This window comes from Python bivittatus, unplaced genomic scaffold (assembly GCF_059951505.1).
Source record: "Python bivittatus isolate LINGU-HERP-01145 unplaced genomic scaffold, Pbiv_v1 ctg000070_np1212, whole genome shotgun sequence".
In the NCBI taxonomy this organism is placed as follows: domain Eukaryota; kingdom Metazoa; phylum Chordata; class Lepidosauria; order Squamata; family Pythonidae; genus Python; species Python bivittatus.
The window spans coordinates 6,416,517-6,429,723 of record NW_028277034.1 but is presented as its reverse complement, the minus strand read 5'-3'; the positions used below and the strand labels follow the sequence as shown (position 1 = coordinate 6,429,723).

General features: G+C 36.1%; 1 long non-coding RNA gene across 4 annotated transcripts in view; it reads left to right on the top strand.

Moving 5' to 3' along the window:
* LOC148216833 (uncharacterized) overlaps positions 1 to 13,207 on the top strand; it is a 91,832-nt gene that overhangs the window by 37,296 nt on the left and 41,329 nt on the right. For 2 of the 4 annotated variants that reach the window (XR_015794228.1, XR_015794230.1), the window contains exon 3: positions 5,631 to 5,744. The exons of the other annotated variants lie outside the window; for them this stretch is intronic. This is a non-coding gene — a long non-coding RNA (uncharacterized LOC148216833). The remainder of the gene's footprint in view (positions 1 to 5,630; positions 5,745 to 13,207) is intronic. 4 annotated transcript variants of the gene reach the window in all.

Sequence of the window (13,207 nt, the reverse complement as noted above, 5' to 3'; positions counted from 1 at the left end):
AAAGTATGAATTCTGGCTCTGTGTATCATGTGAATACTGCAGAGTATTAGAAGGAAATGCAGCTCCCTTTGAAGGCTAGTTTGCTCTACTACCCAGTGCAGCAGAGTCCATGGTTCTGCTGGGGCTTCTGGATTAAGGCCCACAGAGTTCTAGGATGGTTCTTTACAGCAAGTTACATCTATGTTGCTGTGGACCAATTTATCTCTTGCTCTAACACTTCTTTCAAATCTCTAAACTCGTTCTTCAGACCCCAGGATCATGATACTGACCATTTAGGGACATCATGAGGCTCAAAACATCTAAGACAGTGTTGTGGCTGGGGAATTCTGGCTGGGGAATTCATGGCTGGCTGGGGAATTCTGGGAATTGAAGTCCACTCATCTTAAAGTGGCCAAGTTGGACAACACTGATCTAAGAGGAAGTCTTTTGATTATTTGGGAGAGAGTGTGAAGTGACTAGATTCAGCTTCCCTCTCACTGAACAATGATTCTGTATTTCCTTGGAGCAGGAACAGGCAGTATTTTTGTACCTGGGCCACATTTATTTATTTATTTATTTATTTATTTATTTATTATTTATTTATTTATTTATTTTTGAGGAGGGGTTCATTGGCAATTGCAGGGCACATTGAAATGTGGTGGCTGCAATTTCTTTTTCTCCTTCTTCTGGTAAAGCCTACTGGAGGGCTAAACACCAATTTTATTTCTTTTTTTAAAAAAAAAATAGTGAAAACTGATGGTGTCTTTATTTTCATCATGATCTAGAGTGGAATATTTAAAAGCTGTGGGAAAAAGGGGGTGGGTGGTGGAGAGCATATGAAACTTGAAGGTCACAGAATTGCCACTCCTTTAGAGGCTTACCCAACTGTACTGAATAGTGCAATAACGTTTGTCCGTATAATGTATTAGAAAGTATAATGGGAAAATATAAGTTTCTTATTTTACATTCAACATTTGCTTTTGATCCAATGTTTTTTGCACTCTTAATTGTAGCAGAACACAGCTATTATGTAAATAGCTTGATAAAGTTAGTTCCACCTGATTGTTCCAATGCTCAATACTATCACTAAGACTGCAGAAAAAGATGGTTTCATCAATCAAAACCATAATGACAGTTGTACTTTCTTTTAATGCCTGTTTCCAGACATCTGTTTGGATTGAGACACTGTGGCTGTACAAATCCATGATCACAGCTAATGGGCCACATCATATTCCTATCAGTTGTATTCTATCAATAGCCCATGTCACAAAATAATAAGCCTAAAGATAAACAGAAACGTAACATCAAAAATAAATCAGGATTGCTGGGCAGTTACAGAGTTTGGCCTTGATTTTCTGTACCAAACCAACAGAGGCGGGTCAACCTAGGGTTAGTACTGTGTTAGATCAAATGGCCTAAATGAACACACAGGGTCTGTCTCATTTGCAGGGCTAATAAACTATAGCAGGAAGAAAAAGTGCACAGACTTTCCATGCCATTTCCAAGAAATCAACCTGACCTTGACAAGAAGATGGGCAGCAATATGCCAGTAGAGAGGAAATCTACTGCTTTGTCTGCAGAACCATTGATTAAATGGCTGTGGCCGAAATAGGAGGATTGCACTGGCCAGCTGGCTCACTGTCATGTCTATAGGAGCAACATTTTCCATCCTTAACAACTGTAGAATGGGAATCTGCTCAAGGCATCAAGAATTGGCTCTTCTCCTAACCTACACATGATCCTCTTCTGAGGGAGACAACATTCACTATGTTTTTTGCTTCAAAGTATTTCAGGAGGCCCCGAAGGTTAAAATGGCCAAAGGCTTTCAGACTAAAGATAACTGGAGATTACAGAAAAATATGAGTAATTTCAAGATAGGACTGGAACATGATTGAGAAGGAATGAAGAGGGTTTAGATATGAAATCAGGCAGGTATTGATCATTTGAAGAGAAAAATACTGTTTAATTCACACAACATAAGAGTCTTTTGTTATTCAAGTTACTACAGTTTACAAATGGTTTCCTTGGAAATTCCTTTTACCTTTTACCTGTTAAAATTAACTGAACATATATTTGCCATTCTCCTTCTCCTCTTCCTTCTACATTTTCTTTTTGTTTTTGCTTTAATATAATTGTATTTTTAAAAGGCAGGTATTAATAATGGCTTGGAAATAGCAGTTAGAAGCTTCTTGGCTGCTTACCCACAATGAATTGGAGGCAGAGATCATGTGTTGGCCAAATGACTATTTGACATCAACTACTAGCTCACTTTGGAAACATTTGAAAAGATGCCAAGGGCTTTGGCTGTACTTGTCTGTTTCCAGTATGGGCTAAGATGATGCAAAGCAAATGTGGATGTCTTTTGAAAATCAAAAGTGATTTTTTTTTCCTTCTTATTTTTTAAGTGATTGGGTATTTTTAGAAGCAAAGCTGAATGGATTCCTGTGGTCAATCCATCCTTTTATCAGTAATTAATCTGGCTTGCAGTCTAACTTTTTTCTCACATCATCACAACATGGTATAAGTAAACAGCAACAAACATGACAACTCATTAAAAATGTGCATCAGTGCTAAACTGTTGTAATTTGTACAGACCTGTTGATGACAACCATTACAGTCAGACTAAACCATTGTAGTGCATTTGACCTCCTGTACCAGATTTTTGTGTGAATTTCACCCTTGAGTAGATGGCTGGTACTTTTAGCTTTCAGATAATGACAGGATATAATCACGTTTTAGGATCATTCCACATTAAACAAAGCTGTACATTTTCTTTTCTATAAAGAAGAAATAAGAGATCTACAGAGTCTGGGAGTTTTCCTGTAGCGTACCATTGCCAACATGAACTTTAAACACCAATTGCTTCTTCTATCATTCAGCTGAGACAGTGGAGATAGCAGGCTAGTAATTAAATGGCTCACATATATTAAGAGTTTATCTTTTCCCATAATTGCTCACAAATATCCCTCTGTTCCTGAGAAACCCACAATAGAAGCAAAGGGAGGAAATGTAGCTCAAAATGTTCCTCCGGGAGCCACAGTGTAAACTATTTGACATTTACCTCTGATTTTTTTCTTTACATGCGCACCCATATTTTGCCTAACAGTAATGGAGGGAGCATCAATACTTGGAAAACAAGAGTTGGGGGGATAAGAATATCAAGGAATATATATGGTTCCTATAATAAAGGGATAGCCAATGTGCAGCCTTAGGGCCATATGTAGCCTTTAAAATATCTGTCCAGTTACACAATAAATTCCCTTGCAAATAATTCAGTCATACTTCTAGTAAGCACTACCTTCTCTGGCAGCCTGCTGTATGAAGGAGTGTTAGAATTTTTTTTTTAAAGAAAAAGTATTCTCCCAAGAAAAAGGAATATCTGAAAGATGGGATGGGTGCCTTCCTCTCTATACATTCTGAACTCTGGCCCAATGTATCACTTCCTTCAGCCCCATTGACAATCACTTTTCCCCTCTTCTCTTTGAGGGAAAGCAACCCCCAACATGAAAAGAGAAAAAAAGGTTTCATCTTGCAAAATTCCCTCAAGAGACTCATCTAGAATGTGTACGGGAGTGTGAGATAATAATGAAGTAAATGTAGGCTGAAATGAATTTCAGTACTTCAGTTATTTTCTTTATTAGACACACATACACAAATACATACTGAGTAAGGTTATGCAAGAAATATTTTGAGGAAGCTATGTTCCAATGAATTAAAAATAAAAAAGTTTTATATTGTTTCCATCATAGAAAATAATAGAATGACATCCTCATTCTCTTGGTTTTTACTCCAAGAATAAGAGTAAGTGAGATGGTAGTTCTTGCTACCTTGCTACTGTCTTCTATCCAAGCTAGAGAAAAACTGGTAAAGAGGATTAAAAAAACAAACAAACTGAAAAATCATCCCATTGACTAATTTATCAGTAACGTAGATGGCAAATAGCAGGCAATATTGACTACCAACCCAACACTTAAGTGATGGATTGGTAGTCCATGCTGTTTCTTATACCAGGCAAGTTGAAACAGTGTTTGTGTATGTGTGTCTTTGAGTCAGTTTTTGACTCCTGGCAACTGCCTGGACTAGTCCCTACAGTTTTCTTGGCAAGATTTCAGAAATGGTTGCCATTACCTGCTTCCTAGGGCTAAGAGAAAGTGACTGGCCCAAGGCCACCCAGCTGGCTTTGTGCCTAAGGCAGGCCTAGAACTCAGTCTCCCAGTTTCTAGCCTGATGCCTTAACCACTACACCACATTGGCTCTCATTTGAAACAAGTTGAAACAAGAGTTTGCAAAAACACAAACCCAACAAAAAGCAGTTGGTGCCTTGATCTTTGCTGAACTTTGGTGCCTTCCTGAGTTTTGCAGCTTCACAAGAAAAAAAAAAGTTGTTGCCTTATTCTTGAATGAATAATAACATTGACGCTGTAACACTAAATGTGCACATTACAGTATTACAGACAGGATCAAAACAAAACAAGACAAAAAACTGCTGTTAAATGTACTCTGAAGTTCAACAAAGTGCAAAAGCATGCAGAGAATATATAAAGAAAGCTTGGAAACTCAAACCCAACCAAAACAGAAGTTTTTGCAGTTTTAAATGCAACCTGGACCTTAATATTAACAGGGTAGAAGAATATGCAGAGAATGCAAACACACCAAAGCTTGGAAAATCAACCAAACCATCAACATACTGCTAGTAGTGATCTTTTCACAGTCTCAGTTGCATTAATAGAATCTGTCTGTAAAGCAGAGTAGGGCACAAATATACCTTTTGCATTCACCTGCCTTCTTTTATCCTCCTTTATTTTCCTTCTTTCGGGGTGGGCTGTTTGCAAAAGAAAGCAGAGTGCCAAACACACAAGCAACCTACATGAAGTCTAAACTCCTCATAATAAAGAACTTGCTGCTGCCAGCTGGCATTTTCAATCTGCGTGGAAGCAGAAGGCAAGGACGAGTCCCAGGGCTCTTCAGCCCTGAGCTGTGTATCTCAGTAACTTCTGTTTAATCCCAGAATCTACTTCTTTATATCGCCACACTTGGTCTAAGCCGACAACAACAGGAACATGATTTGGAAAAATAGCACAACCTCAATCAAAGCAACAATTGCACCTCTTCTTACACTCGAAACAAGTCCTCATCTGTTGACACATTTGCTTTGTTCTGTGCTTGGAGCACTTGAAGCAGTCAGTCCGTTTTAGCTCAGAGCGTTTTCCATGGCCCTAGTATACAGATAGATACAAATAGGAAGCTAGATAAAATCGACAAATCCGTCCCCCCCTTTCCTTTACGCTTCTCATGTAGCTGTAAATCAAGCCACAGTGATGTAATTGCTTTAAGAATGCAAGGACATAATTGCAGTTCTTTTCAAACAATAAATACAGTTCTCACCCATCTGCACTGGCAGTGCTCAATAACGCAATAATTCTGGGCATGGAAAGGCCCATGTTATTCCTGCCTGACATGAAGCTCTACTTATAAATAAGGGAGCTGTCAGAAAAGAAGTGTCAGCTTGGTAAACCTGCATGAATTGAGGCTTTAAAAAACTAAGCACTCGGTGACTTCTGCCCAAAAGCAGAAATCTGTCAATTTTGCTTTCTTCCACATTTTGTTTAATCACATGTTCTTTCTGTCCCATTTATAAATAAATTTGCCAGTGTTGTAAGTTCTTATTAAAAGAAGGAGAAGGAGAAGGAGAAGGAGAAGGAGAAGGAGAAGGAGAAGGAGAAGAAAACTAAACTAAATGGAATTTCACTCCATCAATCAGAAAGGTAAGGTATATTACTTTTGAATGAAATTCACCAGATACAATATTTTTTAAGCACTTTGAAACATAATTTTGGCAAAACATGCTGTACTTTTCTTATCATCAGCAACATCCAGAATTCATTTTTATCAATCAATCACTCAATATTTTATTATGGTCACAGACCAGAATTATAAATAAAATACAAATTTGTACAAATACAAATAAAAATGCATTAAAATGAAATAAAAGAAAACATGGTAATATTAATGGTGGGATCATCAGTGAGCAATCAAAGTCTGCCTAGTTTTACAGACAGTGTAACAAAATGTATTTACATTCAAAGAAACTGAATCATACTGATCAGATAGCAACAACTATACATTAAAAAACATCAGAATTTCCCAGCTATTTTATCAAATAGGTAGTTATAAAATGGGTCCGTGAGTCCTTACAGAAGGTACAGTATAGCAGGACATGAGCTGTAGTTTCAATAGCTCCTTGTCCACAGGGGCACAATCTCAGCTCATATGGAATTTTATCAATTACTGAATAGCTATATATAAAATAACTTAGCCATCAGTGTATCTTTTTTTGTTGTAGCTGAAAATTCCTGAAGTTATTGTAAAACATGAAAAGTTTAAGTAGAATATTTGAACCTTAATTTAAAGAGTCATTGTTGTAAGGTAATGTATAACTTGTCCTATCTGTGTCTGTCTATAGGGAAGATGTGACACCAACCATAAACCCACCAGATTATTATAAATCAGTCAAAGTGCAATTATTTATACTTGATTGTGTGACACTTCAATCTTCTAATCTGAAGGCAAATGATTAAATAGAGATTTACTCTAGAGGTTGAATTAACTTTTCCAATTTGATGCAATCACGGGGTGATTTAGGAAGAGTTCATTCTGAGCTTGATCACATGTGTGATTAATTTCCTGATCACTCTTTATGTGTGTGCATGGAAACAATGGTAGATGGTGTTGTTTCTACCTATCTATGGTAGAAGATAGGGAAAGAGAATTATCTTCTCATTCACTAGTATGCATCTTTTACCTCTAACACTACTGCCCAAGGGAGTGGGGATAGGTGATAGATAGATAGATAGATAAAGAAGCCATCAACTAGAACACAAACACAGTATTTCTTTCCTATTTATCTTCTGTTGTTACTGATATTAAGAAACATACTCTCTGTAGTACAGGGAAGAATTGTGGAGTCCCTGGGGTTCTCTGAGCTTGGTTGTTTTCTTGCAGCCATTTTGTTACCCGTCTAGGTAGCATCTTCAGTGCTATTGGTACAGTGAAGAATATATAAGTATTCTAATGATAGCCTTATCCTTCAGAAAGGCCTTCTCTACTTGTCATCTTGAGAAGTAGCCATTTCCAAAACAATTGACAAGTGCAGACTACACCTCCTTCACAAACTAGACAAGCCTCCTGCCTTTTACATTGAATGAGTACAAGAAAAAATAGCCTCTAATTTGCTTATATATAGATTCCATATTTGAAAGTCAAATACGCACCAGAGATCTTGTGTCATATCTCTAAACTTTTCTTGAGTAAATCTTTCTAAGGTCTTTGGAATGCCAATAGGGTGAGAGCCATCCAGCTCTCAAGGTAACCTCATTCCAGAGGGCAGCTGCTGAAATGGAGAAAGGACACTTCCTGGATCTTGATAGGAGGCATTGTTTAATTTTTTTCTAATAATAATTTTATTAAAGATTACAATTATACTGGTAAAAACTGCTAGAAACTACAAAAAATATGAGCAAATATATATATATATATATATATATATATATATATATATAGTACAAGAGAAAAGAAAAAAAATATATAATAGGAGATAAAAAAAGAAGTAACTTCCCCTCCTCCTTGTCACAACAAGTATAATTTTTTTTAACAATTTATCACCTTCTCTTAATAAACAACAAAGAATCTCTTCATCCCATCTCTCATCTCCTTATTCATAAACAAGTCTTAAAACATCATCATTCAATCATAATCAGCAAAGATCTATTAAGGGTTATCAGAAATAACAACTTGTCTATTTTAAACTTAATCCAAGAACCCACTTTATATTCCTTTCTTTTCATTCTATATCTCATCCTTTATCTATAGAGAAATTCCCAAAACCTGAACATTCAGTCATAGTCAATCAAAATCCATTAAGGGTCATCAGAAAAAAAAAACATAACTATATTAACATTAGTCAAATAGACTTAAAATACAAAATAAACCTTTCTTCCAGTATCTCATCACTTATCTGAAAACAGAACTTTAAAACCTCATCATTCAGTCCTAGTCAGCAAAAGTCCATTAATGATTATCAGAGATAACACATCTATTTTACTCTTGATCAAATAAACCAACTTTATATTCTCCCCTCCCCGTCCCCTACAATTTTAGTTTTTAAGTTTTTTCAAATAATGTTCTAGAACTTGGTTTCTTTTTCTTTTTTTTGTCTCTTCTCAGAAAAACCTTGAAAACTTCAATAAATCTCTTTCTTAGAGCTTGATTTCTTTTCATTTTTGCTTTGCCTCTTATCACAGAATCCTTCAAAGTTTTAACAAGTCTCTTTTGTACATCCAATATAGGAAAATTATCTATATCACTCTTCTGGTTTATTATTTCTGTGTTCCCTTTAACTGTTGAAGCCTCAGCTAGTTTTATTTGTATATCCAGTATTTCATCTCCTTCCATATCATTCTTGTAACTTGTCAACAAATTTACAAACTTGTCAACATACATTTACAAACCCACATTTAAATAAGATTCAGACTTATCCAGTAGGACTTGTTCCTCTTCATTTATACCATTTACAATCCATTTATCTATAATAAAATATATTTTAAAATTTATTTCTGAGTCCATTGTTCCCAAATATCCTTAAATGCATCCAGTGTTAAAATATTTTATTCCATTCTTGGCAAGTAATTTAGGTGTCACTCCTTTAAATGCTATTTTTAGTTTCTCCTGGTTCCCTCTAGTGTCTAAACTTCAATGTCCCATATTATCATGTTTCTGTTTTTAGAGTTAAAAAACACCAGCAGTTTTCCATGAGAAGGATTCATATAATAAATGTTAAAATCTTGTTACACATCTATCTGGACCCTTAGTCCGTTTATAACTTTCCAGAATCAACATGCTAATTGCCCTTTTTCTGTTTACTCCAGAAAGAATTTTTTTCTGACTCTTTAAATTTGTGTTTAAAAATCTTTTCGCTATAGATTGAAGGAGACTCACCCAGTGAATACTATGAAACCTGCTGTTCCAAGGGTTCTCAAAAAATAGTAAAAAAAGTAATTCCAAAAGTGGTTAAGACTTGAGGACCAGTCAAACTTAAAGTCCTTAGAGGCTACATTTCCTTTGTGAGCTTGATGAAATCCCTTGACTCCCAGCTGCATGACACACAAGCGACAGCAGAAACATCAGTTCCTCCATTTGCTTATGAGTAGCAGCTGTCCAGAGTATATATGGATGATCTCACGAGCTCTCCTTTCTCCATTGAGATTTCGGCAGCTCGGATCCAGCACCCAGCCACCAATTCAGCTGTAATATTGTCTCTGCTGTTCAGGGATGTCCGTTTGCTACATCCTCCCCAGAAGTCTTCGGCATTGTTTAATCAAAGGAATCCGGACCATGCAAAACCTGTCAGCTTGAATCAGCCAGCAGACACCATGGGAGCATCCAGTCACCATGGATGTGGTTGCGTAAACATGTGCAGAACCAGTAAAATTATTTCACAGATAATTTGCTTTTTTAACAAGCATGGTGATTTTATAAACATACAGTTTGGTATTACACAAATCACCTTTAAGGCTAAGGGAGACCATGAAGCCATGAAGGTATTCAAGACAAAATTTCTTAACTATCCACCCCATGCAGGGTATTATAAAATATGTTTGTGATTAATTTTTGTTTGTTTATTGTAATTTGTTTGTTGTAATTATTTTATAACACAAATACAAGAACACTTGAAGAGTCATCTAAATTGGTGTAAAGAAGACTGTGGCCTCCTAATTTCCCTAATTATGTTTGACACCCCCCCAAAAAAAACCCCCAATACCCCAAGCTGCCACATTTTTTTAATCCAAAGAAATCATTATAGTTTATAGTTCTGTGAATTCTTCTTCAGACTTTTTCTGACTGGTGAGAGAAGAATGATGGCAGGGATGATTTCTTGGAGAGTTCTTTTCCTTAGTGATGCCTTCATAATGTGTTCTAGTCACAAAGAACCCCAGGAAACATTGATTCTGAGGAACACCCTTGTGTGAAGAGGAAATCCTCTGGTAAATAACATTTCCAAGAACATCTGCAGCATTTCACTAATGCTGCCCAAGATAGGGAAGTGAAAGAGTCCTATCACTACTGCTGTGTTATCCAGTAAATGTAAAGGGGGCAGGCCATGGGGACTTGCAGATATTGGCTGAATTCTGGAGATGCTTTTCAGATCCTGATGCAAAGAATGCAAAATTATAGCAGTAGACCACTCCCAGAATTCTCCCAGCAGTAGTATGGCTGGCTGGGGAATTCTGGGAGTTGAAGCCCACATGTCTTAAAGTTGCCAAAGTTGAGAAACACTGCAGTAGATGATTTTTTTCTTGGGTTTGGGAGTTAGCTCAATTTAAGTTCATTAGATTTTACCCCAGAGCTTTATATTTTAATAAATGGCAGAAAATAAAATATAGGCTGGATTCACTGTTGCAAACATGGGTTGTCAATTTTAAAAGATAAAGAGGCAGTAGATGCAATGGAATTGTTTTAAAGAGGTAAGGCACATCATTTCTTTTTCATTCTGAATAATGGCATAATCTTTCATATACAGCATGGCTCATAAGAAAGGAGATTTATCAACTAACAGTTTATAGTCTTTCTCTCTCCCTCGCTTTCTCTCTCAATACTTTGCTAGTAAAAGCAGACAGGAGATTTAGACTTAGTTAATGTGTGTTGGTTTTGTAGATGGAGGTTGTGTGGGTAGAAGAATGATTTCCTTTTGCTCTTGGCAACATTGTTTCAGTGCTCCTCTTCCATGAGAACAGCTGCTAAAGTGACTGTATGGTTTACTCCTAGCCATTGAGGTTTGGCTGTGGAAACCATTTCCTAGTAGGCTATGTGTATGTAACTATTTCCTCAACCACTCCTTAGGTGTTTTGGCCGTAGATCACACAGCACAGGTATATTACAAACAATGGGTGTGGATCCATTTCTACATTTTTCATATCCTGTTGCCACTCCATAGAACGTAATCTTCTCTTTCTCTTTTTCTGAAGGAAATGTAGAAGTGTTACCTTATAAATCCGGAAATTCCCCTGTGCAGTTCACATATTTTCCATAAAATACAATATTATGCACTGCTAGTGGCCATTCTAGTTTCAAGTTGTTTTCACAGTGTGTACCTTAAACTGGATTTTTTCTAAACCAGCTTATTATTTAAAACTTATATTGACCAGAATGTACACAAAATTTAATTTAGTGATGATAGAAGGCATTATTCTTCCCTCTTGTGTTCCAAACATAACTATTTGATTATTTATCATCCATTCCTTAGCTGAAATTGATGATCTAAAACCATTTCAAGCCAACCAGATTTGGCCAAGCTGCTGTTTCTTCTGGTAGACAATTCATAAATGGAAAGTAACCATGTATGTCTGCCTCTATCTACGTGGTGAATTTCATGTTCTTTTCAGAGTTCCCCAAAACTTCATACACCAAAGATACAATATCCTTTTGGATTCTCTATCTGAGAGAGTATTTATGAAGCACTACTCCATTGTTGAGACTACTCCAGAAGAGAATAAGGATGAAGAACCCTGTTCAGTTCTATCACAATTTCTGAATAGGAATGCAGACTGTTGGCATTGGGTATTATGGTGAGCCTAAAACCTGCTGTTGGAGGAAGAACTCGTATGTGAGTGGCTAATTGATATTTGTACTGTTAACAGAAAGCTTTCAACTTTGAGTATTTTTCTTGGTGCAATAGTATTAAGCTTCAAATCTCTCTCCTTCCTCTGTATAGACAGAATATTGAACTTATGATCAGGCTGATATACATTAGAGATTTGGTTACTTTCTCTCTCTCTCTGTCTCCACTCATCCCAAAATTATGCATGATACCATAAGGCCATATGGTTCTGTTAGATATGATTATTGGTTGTAATAATTTGTGTTGGCTATGACTCTTTTATGATTTTTTGCATACGTCCTGTAAATTATTTAAAGCTATATTTCAGTATTGTAGAGGCAACATTAAAATTTATTTGTGGTTCACAGGAGCAGTAGACTTTTGATGAGTACAAACATGGTAATAGAAACAAATATTAATATAGCAGTGCTATGCTTGCCATACATAGTGCTTGCCACTTTTCCAGCTTTTGATGGTTATTTCTCACCTATGTTTTAAGCTGAACAGTTTTTTTGAGATCCCATGTCTGATGACTCCAGCTATTTTTCTTTTTCTGCTGAATTGAATCCATGTAGCTCTCTACTCTCATTTTCCTTTCCTACTTTACAGATTATTTACCTAATTTTTTTTTTTATGTAATTCTATAAGGCCAAGGGTAGGACCTCAGCTGCTGATCCCAAATGATTTAATTGAGCACTTTTTTATCAAGGATTCTAAATTGTTCATAGTTGCTGAGAGGGTTATCCTTTTTGTTGGCTTATTCAAACCTTTTAACTGACAAGAGAAAGCAACAATAACAAATTATTTGAAAGAGATTAATTTTCTGTTTAGTTGAGTGCCGACTACTTTGTACAGAACTGGGATAAGTTCTGACAGCTAAGCTCATTTACCTCCATGCTAATCCCTTTATCTATTAAGACAATTAGGTCTTTGCATATGATATTTCTCTGCTTTAATGGACCCTTGGCACAAGCAGCACAGAATAATTATTAATAATGAAATAAGCTCTAAAATCTGATAAAGCAAGTATAACCAGGTTGATCTAGGAGGGAAAAAAATCTAAAATTCAGTTATAGTGGATAAATGACCAAAAGGGTATGCACACATTTAAGTTTTTTAGAACTTTTAATCAGGCCAGCTGTTACAAAAACAGGCTGAGATGGTAAGAAATTCACCAAATTAGCCAGATGTTAAGGCCATGATGTCCACAACTGAGTCAGTGTTGAGATGAAATAATAGTCTGAATATATTCATTGGAAGTAAGTATAATTGGTGTCAAACTTCACCAAGCATTAAGGACAAAGAAAACACAAAAGTAATTAGCCCACAGTGTTCTCTTCTTGTTTCCATGTGTAATTGGGCTTTCAAAATCATATACCAGTTTTTAATATTTTTAATACTCAACACCAAAAATTGGCTTTTTTTCCTTCCAGTTTCCAGTTCTCCTGTGACAGAAACTTCTGTTCTTTTATCTAAGTGCTAAAGGTGGTTGAGAATTTCTTGTGTTAGTGTTTTTCTAGCTTAGTTAGAAAAACTAAGTTAGCTATCTGTGGTTGTTGTTCTTATCCATCATTC